Source organism: Ornithorhynchus anatinus, chromosome X4 (assembly GCF_004115215.2).
Source record: "Ornithorhynchus anatinus isolate Pmale09 chromosome X4, mOrnAna1.pri.v4, whole genome shotgun sequence".
Taxonomy (NCBI): domain Eukaryota; kingdom Metazoa; phylum Chordata; class Mammalia; order Monotremata; family Ornithorhynchidae; genus Ornithorhynchus; species Ornithorhynchus anatinus.
In genome coordinates, this window is record NC_041752.1 from 6374013 (window position 1) to 6391116 (window position 17104).

The 17104-nt window shown below is 45.2% G+C and overlaps 1 pseudogene; it reads left to right on the top strand.

The window, feature by feature from the left end:
* The first annotated feature begins 13983 nt into the window (after nucleotides 1-13983).
* LOC114807798 lies at nucleotides 13984-16742 on the top strand (annotated as a pseudogene).
* Nucleotides 16743-17104: the final 362 nt, after the last annotated feature.

The following is a 17104-nucleotide window of genomic DNA, read 5'->3' on the forward strand; positions in this document are numbered from 1 at the left end:
GGGGGAAGAGAGCTAGTTTGGCAGATGTGAGGAGGGGAGGGTATGCCAGGCCAGAGGTAGGATGTGGGCCTGGGATCGATGGCAGTACAGGTGAGAACGAGGCACAGTGAGAAGGTTAGCAGCGGAGGAGCAGAGTGTGCAGGCTGAGATGTAGAAGGAGAGAAAGGAGATGAGGTAGGAGGGGGCATGGTGATGGAGAGCTTTGAAGCCAATAGTGAGGAGTTTTTGCTTGATACGGAGGTTGATAGGCAACCACTGGAGATTTTTGAGGAGGGGGGTGACATGCCCAAAATGCTTCTGTAGAAAGATAATCCAGACAGCAGAGTGAAGTATAGATTGAAGAGGGGAGAGACAGGAGGTTGGGCAGCCAGAAAGGATGCTGATGCAGTAATCCAGTTGAGAAAGGATTCATTCATTCATTCAATTGTATTTATTGAGCACTTACGGTGTGCAGAGTACTGTACTAAGTGCTTGGAAAGTACAATTCGGCAGCAGAGACAATCCCTATCCAACAACGGGCTCACAGTCTTCTGTCTTGGTCTCCTCTAATTCACCACAACTGTACGCACAAACTTACAGTACCAACAGAGAAAAATGCAACAAATGCAGAAGGAAGAATAAATTGTGATTATGGAAAGAGCATGGGCTTGGGAGTCAGAGGTCATAGGTTCTAATCCCGACTCCGCAACTTGTCAGCTGTGTGACTTTGAGCAAGTCACTGAACTTCTCTGGGCCTCAGTTACCTCATCTTAAAATGAGGATTAAGACTGTGAGCCCCATGTGGAACAACCTGATCACCTTGTATCCTCTCCAGCACTTTGAACAGTGCTTTGCACATAGTAAGTGCTTAAATGCTATCACTATTATTATTATTATTATTACTATTATTATTATAATACTAGCATGGTAGCAGTTTGGATGGAGAGGAAAGGGCAGATCTTGGCATTGTTGTCAAGGTAAGACCAGCAGGTTTTTGTGACGGATTGGGTACGTTGGGCAAATAAGAGAGTGGAGTCAAGGATGACAACAAGATTGTTGGCTTGTGAGATGGGAAGAATGGTAGTGTCATCCACAGTGATGGGAAAGTCAGGGAGAGGACAGGGTTTGGGAGGGAAGATAAGAAGTCTTGGACATGTTGAGTTTTAGGTGGCGGGAGGACATCCAAGAAGAGATGTCCTGAAGGCAGGAGGAGATGTGAGCCTGGAGGGAGGGAGAGAGAACAGGGGAGGAGATATAGATTTGAGTGTCATCTGCGTAGCGATGATAGTTGAAGCTCTGGGAGTGAATGAGTTCACCAAGGGAGTGAGTATAGATGGAGAATAGAAGGGGACCAAGAACTGACCCTTGAGGAACCCCTTCAGTTAGGAGTTTGGAAGGGGAGGAGGAGCCTGTAAAGGAGGCTGACAATGAATGACCAGAGTGATGAGGTGAACCAGGAGAGAATGGAGTCAGTGAAGCCAAGGTTGGTTAACATGGTGAGGGGAAGGGGATGGTCGACAGTGTCAAAGGCAGCTGAGTGGTCGAGGAGGACCACTAAAAAGACTGTACTGATAAAGACTGTACTAAGCACTGGAGTAGATGTAAGGTAATGAAGTGCCACATGGGGCTCACACTCTAAGTAGGAGGGTATTGAATTCCCATTCTGCAAATTAGGGAACTGAGGCACAGAGAAATGACATGTCACAGAACAACTAAATGGCAGAGCAGGGATTAGAAGTCAGGTCCTCTGATTCCCAGGCCAATGCTCTTTCCTTTAAGTCACACTGCTCCCTTAATTGCTCTTCATTTAGAATGTCAGGAATTGTATGGCACTATATGTAGAGTGGCTATATTGGTTAAAGAAGCTTATCAGCATATTTGGTCAAAGCAATTATCTATTTATTTGTCTGGTGTAAATGTGATGGCTTAAATAAAGTCAATTCTACTTTGATATGTTTACTATTGGGGAAGAAAAGTGTTAATGTTGAGCTGTTTCTGGGAGATGGGAAGATACCCACTTTTCATTCATTCATTCAATAGTATTTATTGAGCGCTTACTATGTGCAGAGCACTGTACTAAGCGCTTGGGATGAACAAGTCGGCAACAGATAGAGACAGTCCCTGCCGTTTGACGGGCTTACAGTCTAATCGGGGGAGACGGACAGACAAGAACAATGGCAATAAACAGCGTCAAAGGGAAGAACATCTCGTAAAAACAATGGCAACTAAATAGAATCAAGGCGATGTACAATTCATTAACAAAATAAATAGGGTAACGAAAATATATACAGTTGAGCGGACGAGTACAGTGCTGTGGAGATGGGAAGGGAGAGGTGGAGGAGCAGAGGGAAAAGGGGAAAATGAGGGTTTAGCTGCGGAGAGGTAAAGGGGGGATGGCAGAGGGAGTAGAGGGGCAAGTCACTTAACTTCTCGGTGCCTCAGTGACCTCATCTGTAAAATGGGGATTAAGACTGTGAGCCCCACGTGGGACAACCTGATTCCCCTGTGTCTACCCCAGCGCTTAGAACAGTGCTCGGCACATCGTAAGCGCTTAACAAATACCAACATTATTATTAGAGGGGGAAGAGGAGCTCAGTCTGGGAACGCCTCTTGGAGGAGGTGATTTTTAAGTAGGGTTTTGAAGAGGGAAAGAGAATCAGTTTGGCGGAGGTGAGGAGGGAGGGCGTTCCAGGACCGCGGGAGGACGTGACCCAGGGGTCGACGGCGTGCAGACAAAGACCAGCAGGGTGTATTTACCCTTCCTAATCTTCGGCAGAGGAGGGTAAAAGTCATATTAGCCCATCTTTCTGATTCAAAATGACTCAGGGGAAGAATTTAGGTTGAAACAGTGCCTTCACTTTAACCACTATTCCAGGTGATCTTGGGATAAGAGTCAATTTTCACTTTTTTATGGCATGCCATTGTAATATGTAAAAGTGCCTATTTGGATTATAATAACTAGTTGACTCTCACGATGAATCCTAGTTTGGATGAACACCACAATCTATGAAAAAATTGTTCAAGCAGAATGAATGGCATAGAGCAGGACTAGAAAAGAAAGGGTGAAAGCCAACACAGTGGAAGAGAAAATTCCCTGGGTTTTCAAAAGAGTTTGATTCCCTGTATTTTGAAGGGGTAAATTCTGCTCTGTAGAATTCACCGAAAGGGATGTCCACAGTTTACTTTCTACGTCACCTTTTCCCCCACGTAATACCGTGAGCCTGAATTTAAGCGTCTTTTAAAATGTAAAAAAGGCAAACAAAATTATCAAATGAATTAAGGATTAATTTCACTTTATTTTACACTTACCACTCCTCCAATGCACCTATCTCTATTTCTCTTCATTATGTCCAAAAAGAAAACCAATTCCCCAAGATAAGGGTAGGATTATGTATAATGAGCAGAGAATGCCTTTGAAAAATACAGAGGGAAACTTGGTTGACATCAACTGGAAATTAATAATGTTGGTAGTTGTTAAGCACTTACTATGTGCCGAGCACTGTTCTAAGCGCTGGGGTAGACACAGGGGAATCAGGTTGTCCCACTTGGGGCTCACAGTCTTTATCCCCATTTTACAGATGAGGTAACTGAGGCACAGAGAGGTTAAGTGACTTGCCCACAGTCACACAGCTGAGAAGTGGCAGAGCTGGGATTCAAACTCATGACCCCTGACTCCAAAGCCCGTGCTCTTTCCACTGAGCCACGCTGCTTCTCTAGGCATTGACTAGGCATTGAACCAGGATGTAGGGGAAGTTGGCCCCGTGGAACTATCCTGTGTCCTTGCTATAGCAACTAAAAGTTGATTATGTTTATTTGGTAAAAGAGTCTTGTTTTAATGATCTTGCCAAGCAAATGTAACAAACAAGCACATACCTCTAGACTGTGAGCTTGTGGTGGGCAAGGAGCATGTCCATCAACTCTGTTGTATTGTACTCTCCCAAGCACTTAGAACAGTGCTCTGCACACAGTAAGTATTCAATAAATACTACTGATTAACTGATTGACCCCTTCAGATAGTCTGAGGGTGCCTCCTGTGTCCATACGAGGGCATTTGGCAGTTCGAGGAAAGTGGAGAGAAAGAGACCAGTATGATAGTGGAGGGGTTTCCCCATCTCCTTATAATGTACTCTTCCAAGTTCATTGATTCATTCATTCATGCATTCATTCATTTATTCAATAGTAGTTATTGAGTGCTTACTATGTGCAGAGCACTGTACTAAGCGTTTGGAATGTACTATTCGGCAACAGATAGAAACAATCCCTGCCCAATAACGGACTCACAGTCTAAAAGGGGAAGACAGCAAAGCAAAACAGAACAAAACAAAACAAAACAACATCAAGATAAATATAATCATGGAGATATACACCTAATTAACAAAATAAATAGGGTAATAAATAATATATGCAAATGAGCACAGTACTGAGCAGAGGGGAAGGGGGAAGAGCAGAGGGCGCGGGGGGGGGAAGGGGAGAGGAGGAGGAGCAGAGGGAAAGGGGGGGGTTCAGTCAAGGAGGGCCTCCTGTAGGAGGTGAGCTCTCAGTAGGGCTTTGAAGAGGGGAAGAGAGTTAGTTTGGCTAATGTGAGGAGGGAGGACATTCCAGGACAGCAGTAGGACGTGGGCCAGGGCTTGACGGAGGGACAGGCATGACCAGGGGGCCATGAGGAGGTGAGCGGCAGAGGAGTGGAGTGTATGGAATGGGGTGTAGAAAGAGAGAAGGGAAGTGAGGTAGGAGGGGACAAGGTGATTGAAAGCTTTGAAACCAAGAGTGAGGAGCTTTTGTTTCATGCGAAAGTTGATAGGCAACCACTGGAAGTGTTTGAGGAGCAGAGTGACATGCCCAGAACATTTTTGTAGGAAGATGATCCTGTCAGTGGAATGAAGAATAGACTGGAGTGGGGAGAGACAGGAGGAAGGGAGATCAGAGAGGAGGCTAACACAATAATCCAGTTGGGATATTATGGAGAGTTCGTACCAGCACGGTAGCAACTTGGATGGAGAGGAAAAGGCGGATCTTGGCGATATTATGAAGGCGAGATCGGCAGGTGTTGGTGATGGATTGGATGTGGGAGGGGAATGAGAGAGCAGAGTCAAGGATGACACCAAGATTGTGGGCCTGTGAAATGGGAAGGATGGTAGTGCCGTCTACAGTGACAGGGAAGTCAGGGAGAGGGCAGGGTTTGGGAGGGAAGATAAGGAGCTCAGTTTTAGACAAGCACTTAGGATGGTGCTCTGCACATGGTAAGCACTCAGTAAATTGACTGATACTAATCCAGCTCAATGGACAGTGTGGCCAGAGAAGGAAGTGACCCACATCACTCAAATCCTGTCTCTCTACTCCAGTCCGTATTTCATTCTGCTGCCTGGATCATTTTTCTGCAAAAACGTTCAGGCCAAGTTTCCCCACTCCTCAACAACCTTCTCATCAAGCAGAAACTCCTTACCATTGGCTTTAAAGCACCCTACCTGCTCCCTCCTACCTCACCTTGCTACTTTCCTAATACAACTCAGCCACCACACTTAACTCCTCTAAAGCTAAACTCCTCACTGTACCTCTATATCATTTGTCTCACTGCCGACTTCTCACCCACGTTCTGTCTCTGGCCTAGAATGCCTTCCCTCCTTATATTGGACAGCAATTATTCTCCCCACCTTCAAAGCCTTATTGAAGACACATCTCCTCCAAGAGGGCTTCCCTGAATAACCCCCCTTTCCAATTCTCCCACTCCATCTGTGCCACCTTGACTTGCTCCTTTCATTTATTCCACCTCCTAGACCAACACCACTTATGTACCTATCTGTAATTTATTTATTTATATTAAAGTCTGTCTCTCCCTTTAGACTGTGAGCTCACTGGGGGCAGGGAATGTGTCTGTTTATAGTTATATTGGACTCTGGTCAGGTCAGAGGGAGGATAAGGGGTCAGCAACAAGATAAAGAAGATTGAGGTACAGTGAGAAGGTTAGCATTAGAGGAGCAAAGGGAGCAGGCTGGGTTGTAGTAAGAGAGTAGAAAGATGAGGTAGGAATGGGTAAGGTGATCTGGATAGCCAAGTGAAGTATGGATTGGAGTGGGGAGAGACAGGAGGTCAGCAAGGAGGATGCAGTAAATACTGCAGGGTAGACTGAGAGATTAGATTAATGAGGCAGCAGTTCAGGTGGAGAGGAAAGGGCAGATTTTAGAGATGTTGTGAAGGTGGGACCGACAGGATTTAGTGATAGAATATGTGTGTTGAATAAGAGAGAGAAGTCAAGGATAATGCCAAGGTTACAGGCTTGTGAGACAGGAAGGATGGTGTTGCCATCAACAGTGATGGGAAAGACAGGGGAAGGACAGGGTTTGAGTGAGAAGATAAGGAATTCTGTTTTGTACATGTTCAGTTTGAGGTGATGGGAGGCCATCCAAGTAAGAGTTGCCTAGAAGGCAAGAGGAAATGTGAGGCTGCAGAGAGGGAGAGAGGTTGGGGAGGAGATGTAGATTTCAGTATCATCTGAATACCAAAATCTGAATATCTGAATCTGAATAGCTGAACAACTGAATATCAGAATTGAGAAGCAACGTGGCTCAGTGGAAAGAGCAGGGTCTTGGGAAACAGAGGTCTTGGGTTCAAATCCCGGCTCAGACGCTTGTCAGCTGCGTGGCTTTGGGCAAGTCACTTAACTTCTCTGCACCTCAGTTATCTCATCTGTAAAATGGGGATTAAGACTGTGAGCACCATGTGGAACTACCTGATCATCTTGTATCCTCTCCAGTGCTTAGAACAGTGCTTTGCACATAGTAAGCGCTTAACCAATGCCATTATTATTACTATTATTATTATCATTATTAATAGAGGTGGTAGTTGAAGCCATGGGAGTGAATAAATTTTCCAAGTGAGTGGGTGTAGATAAAGAATAGAAGGGGACTCAGAACTGAACCTTGAGGAAACCCCACAGTTAGGGGGTGGGAGGCAGAGGATGAGCCTGCAAAAGAGACTGAGACTGAGTGGCCAGATAGGAGGAGAACCAGGAGAGGACAGAGTCAGTGAAGTCGAGGTTGGATAATGTTACCAGGAGAAGGGGGTGGTACACAATGTTGAAGGGAGCTGAGAGGTCGAAGAGGCCATTGGATTTGGCTAGAAGGAGATCACTGGTGACCTTTGAGAGGCCAGTTTCTGTGGAGTGAATGGGACAGAAGCCAGAATGGAAGGGATCAAGAGAAAATCGGAGGAGAAAAACATGAGAACAACTCACTCTAGGAGTTTGGAGAAGATTGGTAGGAGGGAGATGGGGCAATAACTGGAAAAAGCCATGGGGTCAAGGGAGGGATTTTTTTAGGACAGAGGAGATATGGGCATGTTTGAAAGCAGTGGGGAAAAGACCATTGGAGAGTAAACAGTTGAAGATGGCAGTTAAGCAGGGAAGAAGGGTTAGGGCAAGTGTTTTGATGAGATGAGAAGTAATGGCATCGGATATGCAGGTGGAGGGTGTGGAATTTGAGAGAAGGCAGGTGATCTCCTCCAGAGATATTGCTGGGAAAAATGGGAGACTTTAAGGGGCAGGAGTGGGGAGAGACTGGAGAGGGGCAGGGGAGATGTGAGTGAGATCAGGAGATGTGAGTGAGATCACACCTGATAGTATCAATTTTCTTTATGAGGTAGGTGGCCAGGTCACTGGGGACAAGAGATAGAGGTGTTTTTGAAGAGGGAGTTAAATGTCAGGATCAACTGGTGAGAGTGATAGGCATGGGTGTTAATAAGGATGGAGAAATCATTTTGCCGGGTAGAGGAGAGAGCTGAGTTAAAGCACTTAAGGATAAACTTAAAGAGGACAAGGTCAACCTGATATCTAGATTTCTGCCAGCAGTGCTCTGTGGCTCATGCACAAGAGCAACGGAGGTGGACTGTGGAGGTAATCCAGAGCTGTAGGCCTGTGGTACAAGATCAATAAAGGGATGTGGAGTGAGTGAGTCGAGTTCAATAGAGAGAGTGGTGTTGAGTGTCAGTTTGGTCATCAAGGGAAGGGATTTTGGGTATGGAGGTTAAATGGGGCCTATGAGTTGATAAAATTGGATGGGATCAAAAGATTGGAGGTCTCTGTGAGGGAACAGTACAGATTTGTGAGGAGGAGGTGTGTGAAAGAGAAGTCAGGTGAGGAGGTTGAGGTGAGTTAGAGGGATTTCAGAGTTGGTGAGAGTAGAGATGTGCAGTGGCTAGAGATGATGAGATCGAGTGTGTCCAAACTGTTGAGTGGGTGAGGTTGGGTGGATCAGGAGGTCAGTGGAGTTGAGAAGTGGTTGAATGTGGGCAGCAAAAGAGTCATCAGGAACATCTATGTGGATATTGAAATCCCCAGGGATCAACGTGGGCATGGAGAAAGAGAGAAGCAATGTGAGAAAGGTATCAAAATTCTTGTCAAATCCAAAGGCTGTTAACTCCATCCTAATCCTCCTTGACCTCTTGGCTGCCTTTGACACGGTCGACCACCTCCTTTTTCTGGAAACACTATTTAACCTCAGCTTTACTGACACTTTCCTCTCCTGTTTCTCCTATTTCTCTGCCTGCTCATTTTGAGTCTTTTTCATAGACTTCTCTGCCTTCCACCCCAAGGTTCAGTTATAGGTCCCTTTCTATTCTTCATCTACACCCACTCCCTTGGAGGACTCATTCACTCTCATGGATTCAACTACCACCTCTATGCAGAGGATTCCCAAATTTACATCTCCAAACCCCGATCTCTCTCACTCTCTGCAATCTCATATTTCCTCCTGCCTTCAAGACATCTCTACTTGGATGTCTTGCCATCACCTCAAATTTAACATGCCTAAAACAGAACTCCTTATCTCCCACCCAAACCCTGCCCTTCTCCTAACTTTCCCATCACTGTAGATTGCACCACCATCCTTCCTGTCTCACAAGGCTTGGCGCTGTCCTTAGACTTCTTGCTATCATTCAACCCACATATTCAGCCTATCACTAAATACTATCGATTTGACCCTCACGACATACTAGAATCCACCCTTTTCTTATTCCTCCTCCAAGCCCCACAACACTTTTGTACATATCTGTAATTTCATTTATTTATATTAAAGTCTGTCTTCCCCTCTACACTGTAAGCTCATTGTGGGCATTCATTCATTCATTCATTCATTCATTCATTCATTCGTATTTATTGAGCGTTTACTATGTGCTTGGAATGTACAAATCGGTAACAGATAGAGACAGTCCCTGGGCAGGGAATGTGTCTGTTATATTGTCATATTGCACTCTCTCAAGCAGTTACTATAGTGCTCTGAACACAGTAAACACTTAATAAATACAACTGACTGACTGTGGGGGGTGAGAGTTCTTTGAGACAGGGGTGTAAATAGAGCAGAATTGGTGCTTGAAGGAACCCCCAGAGTTAGAGGTGGGCATAGGAAGTGATAAAGAATAAAAAATTCAGAAAGATAGGAGGAAACAGGAAACCAGGAAAAAACAATGTCAGTGAAGCCAAAGTTAGTAATTCCAGGAAAAGGGGGGTGGTACACTGAGTTGAAGGCAGAGGTTGTGGAGGATTGATATGGCATAAAGGCCATTGTATTTGGCAAGAAGGAGCTCTTTGGTGACCTTAGAGAGGGATGTTTCCATGGAGTGGAGGAGAATCCAGAATGGAGGAATTGAAGGAGAAAATTGGAGGAGAGGAAGTGGAGGTAGTGGGTGCAAACGACTCACTTGAGGAATTCAGGAAGAATGAGGTAGTGATTGGAGGGTGTTGTGAGGGCAGGGATAGGGGATTCATGAGCTTGTTTGAAAGCAATGACCTGTTAAAGATGCCATCATAATACTTAGGAATTGAAGACTCTGAGTGTGCCACTGTGATTGGCTAGCAGGGAAATGTCATCACAATACCCAGGTAGAGGAGGGTGGGGCAGGGAGCTTCTGTGGAATAGTGTCTTTCTGGTCTGCAGCCTGAGACTGCAGTTTGGCAGGGAAATTGTCCCAAGATCTGAGACTCCACACTCCCTCCAACTCCCACTTCCAGATCAAACACCAGCTCATATTCCTCCCTTCCTCAAAACTCCCATCTAGGTTTAGTTTCAGCCCCATTCCAACTCTGGCACACATGCTTTATTGCACCCATAAAATAATAATAATAATGACATTTGTTAAGGACTTACTATGTGCCAAGCACTGTTTTACGTGCTGGAATAATAATGATGGTATTTGTTATGCACTTACTATGTGCCAAGCACTGTTCTAAGTCCTGGAGTAGATATACAAGGTAATCAGTTTGTCCCAATGAGGCTCACAGTCTAAATCCCCACATTACAGATGAGGTAACTGAGGTACAGAGAAGTTAAGTGACCTGCCCAAAGTCACACAGCAAATACTGCCCCCTTTGCCAAATAGTTTGAACAGTGTCTGAGATCCAGTTCTCAGTTCTGGCACCTAGTTGGGGAATGATCTGTTATCTGTCAGTTACTGCCTCTCTCCCTTGAGCCTGAACTTACCCTGATCCCTTATCTCATGAGTAACTGACACCCGGACAGAGGTCTATATTGGCATGGGCTCATTTAAGAGTCTCAAAGGTGGAATCTTTTCCTCCTTCCAACATGGGGCTTTGGGCTTACAAGCTCATGAAGGGAAAGAGGTGGTGAAGAAGAAATTATAGAGAATGGACACTAAGTCCCTGTGGAGCAGGCTTCCAAACATTTCCTACAGGAGAGAAGCCTTATCCATCTAGCCCCAACCTCCCTCTGCCCAGTACCCAGCAGAGACTGAGGGCCAATCTTGACAGAAGTGGGGCTTTTTATTAGTATCAAAGTCCAACCAAAACAGGATTGGGTCACTGAAACACTTCCTCCCTTAAGCTGGGAATAGGGTGGCCAGGGACACTGGGTTTGAGCTCAAAAGACCTGCTCCCCAGGTCTGCTTTTTTCAAAGCAGAGAGATAGGGAGCAGGGCTGTGGATGAGGAAAGAGGGGGCCAGCTCTGTGGACAAAGAAAACTCTTAAAGAACATCCCCTGGGTCAGACACTTATAAAGATACTGAGACACAGACTGAAACAAGATACTCTCCCAAGTGCTTAGTACAGTGCTTAATTAATTAATTAATTAATTGATGACTTCCTGGCTAGATTCTAAAATTTGGGTGGGTAGGGATCATGTTAACTATTTCTGTTGTATTCTCTCAAGCACCTAGAATAATGTTCTGTGTGCTTAGAAGTTTCTCAAACAAGTAGTAGGTGGCCTTGTGGACGAAGTATGGGCCTGGGAGTCAGAGGACTTGGGTTCTAATCCCACTTCACCTCTTGCCCACAGTGTGACCAAGTCTCTTAATTTCTCTGTAACTCAGTTTTCACAACTGCAAAATGGGGATTTTATGTCTATTTGCCCTCCTACTTAGACTGTGAGACCTCTGTGGGATGGGACTGAACCAGCCTGAATAACTTATATCTACCCCAAGTGCTTAGAACTGTGTGCCTCAGTTCCCTCATCTGTAAAATGGGGATTAAGACTGTTTGCCCCACGTGGGACAACCTAATTACCTTGTAAGCCCCATCAATGCTTATAACAGTGTTTGGCACACAATAGGTGCTTAACAAGTACCATCATCATCATCATCATCATCATTATCAAATACCTTAAAAAAATGAACAAACAGTATGATGGATTAATTGATTTATTGCACTCTGCTCAGCTCAGGTCTTTGTAATGAGGGCATTTCCTGTTTACCAAATGTCTTGTCAGCCTCCCCTCTCTATTCCTCGGGGTACCAAATTCTCCTATAACTGTGATACAAAAAGCTCTGCCAGCGTGGATGTTCAGTAGGAGAATTTTTAACTGCAGTGTGCGAGGGTAGGGTTTGATCTTTGGGACCTCCATTTATCTGCATACATCCTGTTGGTACCTTCCATCCAGTTACCCCACTAGTCCCAAGTCCTGTTGGAATACAGATTTTGCTCCTTTTTGGTGATGCCGAATACACCATCCTGAGGACCGCCATTGCTAGTGTCTAGACTAGTAGTGTCCCTGCTGGTAGCAGAGATCACACAGCAAACAAATGGTGAAACAGGGAATAGAACCCAGGTCCTTCCCATTCCCAGGCCCATGTTCTTTCTAGTAGGCTATACTGCATATCTTCTCCTGACCTCCTTAGCATACACTAGGAACATGAGGTGCTGGTAGTGTTTGTTGAAGTACCTGCAACGGATAGGACAGGAGACAGCACAGACCACTAGCTTAGAACAGCAGGGGCACAGGGGCAGAGAAGAGAAAGTCCCCAGTGACTGTGGGGGGAAGTGAAAAGTGAGGAACATTCTTCTCTGAATCTCTGGCAGGAAACTGCAGAGACAAGCAACTGACTTGACAGGTCCTGACATGAGCGGTTGTGTTCCCAATCTGAAGTTCCAAAAGAGAGACACAGGGACAGAGGGAAAAACTAGGGAGAATTTACAAAAATTAGCACTATTCTTTTGACTGGGACCCTTATCCGTGAATGGAGTTTTAAATGGTAGTGCTAACAAGTCAATGACCAATGTAAAAATACCAGCAAAGTTCAGATCAGGATTATGGAATTCTTCCTTTTTTGTTTGTTTTTGAGTAATATCCCAAATCAGAGGAGAGAGGGTGAATGGAGGGAGAATGTAGAGGGAGAGGGAGAAGAAGAAATAAAGAATTAGACAGAGATGGAGAGAGACAGAGACAGAGACAAAGAAAGTCTCATTGCTTTGTCTGATCCAGACCAGGTCAGAAAAGTCTTCTAATATGTTACTGTCATGGTGAGGTTTTAGTTAAAAAATCCAGTGAGTCATTATTGCACTGCATTTTTGGTTTGCATGCTCTATGTTTTACTGGAAGAGGAACATACGAGATACTTTATCTAATGATTTTTATTAGATATCTCCTATTACCACCAATACATTTTCCCTATTAAATCTTCCTAGTCGTAGTGGAAAAAGTTCTCTTCCGATAGGCAGGAGACCTGGATTCTAACCACAGCCCTGCCATTTGCCTGCTACTTGACTTCTCTGTGCCTCAGTTTCATCATGTTTAAAATGGGGATTAAATGCCTGTTCTCCCTTCCTCTTGGACAGTGAATCCCAGGTGGACAGGGACTATGTATGATCTGATTGTATTGTCTAGTCCAGCACTGAACATAGTGCTTCATGCATAGTAAGCACTTAAAAATACCACAAGTGTTATTATTGTCATTTTTACTATTTTTAGTTTTTCCATTGTTATCAAATCATTCCCCAGAATTAAAAGTCATATGATAGTTACTTACTGTACATTCTGCCTCCTATAATTGTTTTAAGAATTGACCTGCAACATGAACGTATACAATTTCTGCCTATCCCTGGAAAATTTTTCCTCTGCCACTGAAGCTTTCCATATTCAGATCTAGCTATAAGGGCATACTGTGGTCTGTGAATGAGAAGATGGGAACTCCGGTTCATACCCAATTTTGTCAGCATTTGGCATGGCCTACTGGAAATACCATGGTCCCAGGAGTTAGGAGACCTTGGTTATAGCTCCATCTTCACCACTCACTTTCCTCATCTGCAAAATGAGGAGAAAATGAGGATTATGAGCTCTATGTGAGACAAAGACTGCCTCTGAACTGTTAACTTTATATCTACTCCAACATAGTGAGCACTTAAAAAATACCCCTGTTAATATATGAGCTGACACTCGGCATAAGAAAACACAAAATAGTATCCATAAGTGGTTTGACTGCCTGTTCCACTCCCATAGTCACAAACCAAGATAGGCAATAGCTTATTCACTTTTCTCCCAGTGCCTAGGCCCATGCTTCACACAGCTTAAGTGCTTAATAAGTACTATTATTAAAACTGCTATTACTACTACTGCTACTTCTACAATAGCTTCTTCTGACCTCTCAGGATGATGGCTCAGTTCCCATTCCCTGGGACCCATTTCTATGGGATTCTCTGGGTAAGGGATACCCTAGAGATCCCCTTCTCTGTACCCCACCAGGGAGACCAGACTCCAATCCAAATTTCCTGAAGTTTTCAATGCACCATGAGCCTGCAGGAAATATTCACCAGCAACTACAAGCTTCCAAGATCCAAATGTGCCCCATTTCTACTCTTACAAAATGGAGCAACGTGACTGGGAGCAGTGAAGGAGAGGCAGGCTGGACATGTAGTGGATGGGGATTGCTCTAAATAGGATGCTGGAGGTTGGTGGCAGGAGTAAGGCAATGGTGCCCTATTCCTGAGAGACTTCTATACCTTCCATCACCCAGCCTGAGTACTCAGTGACCTGTGTAGCCTCACTGGGGAGTCTCTGAACTCATTCACCTTATCCTGATCCTTGCTACCTTCTGTTTCCCCTGCCCTCTCCCCTCTCAGATTTAATAGATAGAAGTCTTGATCACTGCAGGTTAGGAAGGACAGGATAGGACAGAAGATGAGAAAGGTGACCAAGTTGGTCAGGAGTCTGGAGACCTTTCTCTGTGGGGATAGGCTGAGAGCATCAGGACTCTTGATCCTGATGAAGAAAGCTAAGAAGGGACACAAAATTAGAAAGGGAAGGGACAGGGGGAACCAAGATTTATCATTCACCAAATTTCCCAATATCAACAAAGAGTCACCTGTTGAAACTCAAATGTGGTAGATATAGACCAAGTAAAAGGAATCCAGAGTAAACAGTAAAATTATGAAATTTATTCCAACTGAAATCTGGGCAGGCATGAAATACTACCAGGCTCCAGAGGGGATTGGGTAGTTCCTGAGCAGAGTGAGTGATGCAGATTGGGTTACTGGAGGGGGGGTCATGGAATGGGAGGGAAGAGTTAGTATGGTCCCCCTTTAACTGAAAAGGTGGGTTCCCAGCACACAGGTCCTCCAAGTGTCTTGGTACCTTTACTGGAAACTGAGGCTTAGGCTAGCGAACATTGATTGTGTTGTCATTTTTTTCACCTTTCCCCAGATAAATTTTTGAGCACTTACTATATGTTAGGCACTGGGATTTTGTTGGCAACTGTGATGGGAAAGTTAGCTGGAAGTGAGGAACTTGGAGGGAAGATGAGAAATTTTGTTTCAGATATTTGGAGCTTGACGTGTTTAAGGGAAATCCGTGGAGAGATATCTTTTTGGCAAGAAGAAATCTATGATTTCAGTGAAGGTGGGGTCAGTAAGGAAGATTTAGGAATCATTTACATAGAAGTGGTGGTTAAAGCAAGGTGTGAATGAGCCTCACCAAGGAAGTGAGTATAAAGTACACAGAGAATGGGGATATAGAATGGAGGCTTGGGGCCCCTACTGTTAGGGAGTGAAAAAGGAAGGAAGAAGAGGTAAATGGAGCTGAGAAGGAGAGTTAAGAGGATAAAAAATAGGGTAGATAAGGCTTTCAGGGGCAGAGAATAGTCCATAGAATCAAAGGCTGCCACGAGGTCCAAGAAGATTAGGACAGAATAGAGTCCACTAGATTGGAAAGGAGAAGGCAATGACAAGGTCATTTGTTACCTTGGAGAAAGTGATTTCATAAGAGTGGAGAAGGTGGAAACTAGATTTTAGAGGGCCAAAAATGGAATTGGAGGAGAGGAAGTGTCCAATGCATACAACTTTTCTGCGGAGCTTGGAGAGGAAACAGAATGATAAAATGAGATGGTAGACGGGAAGTGGAGTGAGATTCAGAGTTTTGAGGTGTGTTTTTTTTTTTTTTTTGTAAAGGGCAGAGATGAGCTTGTTAGAAGGCAGAGGAGAATGAATCTCTTGAGAGACAGCTGGGAAGGATGAGAGAGTAGATGAAGGAATAGAAGGGGAAGGTTTTATGGAGGTCATGCTTGATCATTTCAGTTTTGTCAACACAGTATTTGGCAAGGTCAGTGGTGAAAGTAGAGGGAAATGGTAAAGAAATTGAGGGTTTCAGTTGTGAGTTTAAGGTCTGGAATAATTGTTGAGGTGATGGGTATATAGCATAGAGCTTCTAATACTGAGGGAAGTCTCTGAGCTGCCACGGCCATCTGCCCACAACCCACCCCTTCTCCTCCCCAGTCCCAAACAGCAGGCTGGGTTGAGCTATGTGAAGTAAGGAGGGAGATTCAAGCCGAGTTGTAGCCCCCACAGTTGGAGGTGGGCGCTGCAGCTCAGAAAGGAGGCTCCAACCTGCTGATGCTGCCCTCCCCTTGCCCTCCACCCTTTAACTGTCTCCACTCACCTGCAGGGCACTCTTCCAACTCCAGTCCATATTTCACTCTTTTCTGTAGCTATTTCCTCCGTGTTGGCAAAGGCCATCACTGTGGTCTTTTCACTGTGGTCTTGGCCTTCAAGGACACCAAGCCAGGAAGCAGAATGAGGACTTGGTTGGGCCCCAGGGCATCCAGTTACATCGTCCTCATCTGCTCCCTCGTTCAAGTGGGCATCTGCATGGTCTGAGTGGGAACCTTCCCACCTATCCCCGATGTGGACATGACATCAGAGCCTGGTCTCATCACTATCCAGTGCAATGAGGGCTCCACAATTGCCTTCTACTGTGTTCTTGGCTACATGGGGTTTCTGGCTTTAGTCAGTTTCATTGTGGCCTTCCTGGCCAGGAAGCTACCCCCCAGCTTCAACGAAGCCGGGTTCATCACGTTCAGCATGCTGGTGCTCTGCAGCATCTGGGTCTCCTTCCTGCCCATGTACCTGAGCACCATGGGCAAGGCCATGGTGGTAGTTCAGATCTTCTCCATCCTGGCTTCCAGTGCTGGGCTGCTGGGCTGTATCTTTGGGCCTGAGGTCTACATCATCCTGCTGAGACTGGACAGGAACACCAAAGGACAGTTACTGGAGTGACAGGGGAATCATGAATTGGGACAAAAGAAGTTGAGATCACCAGGGCTATTTTCAGGGGATAATGTACCTTGAGATGAGAGTTCAAATTTTGGCCACAGACAAGTGATATACTTCACCAAAGGATGCTCTTTCACCATACAGTGTTTTCCAGCATCAGCTCCCAGAGGTGCCACCCTCCCCTTCATCTCCCAACCTCCCCTTCGTGGATGGCCATGATGGCCTGAGTTCAGCTGAGCCAATAGCCAATTTCTGCCCCCAGGAGAAGGCTGAGGCCAGCAACTCCCAAAGACAGAGGGAAAAATAGGCAGATCTTTTCACATCTGCCCTGGGTCTCCAGGAGAATTCTTGATGAGTTGGATGGG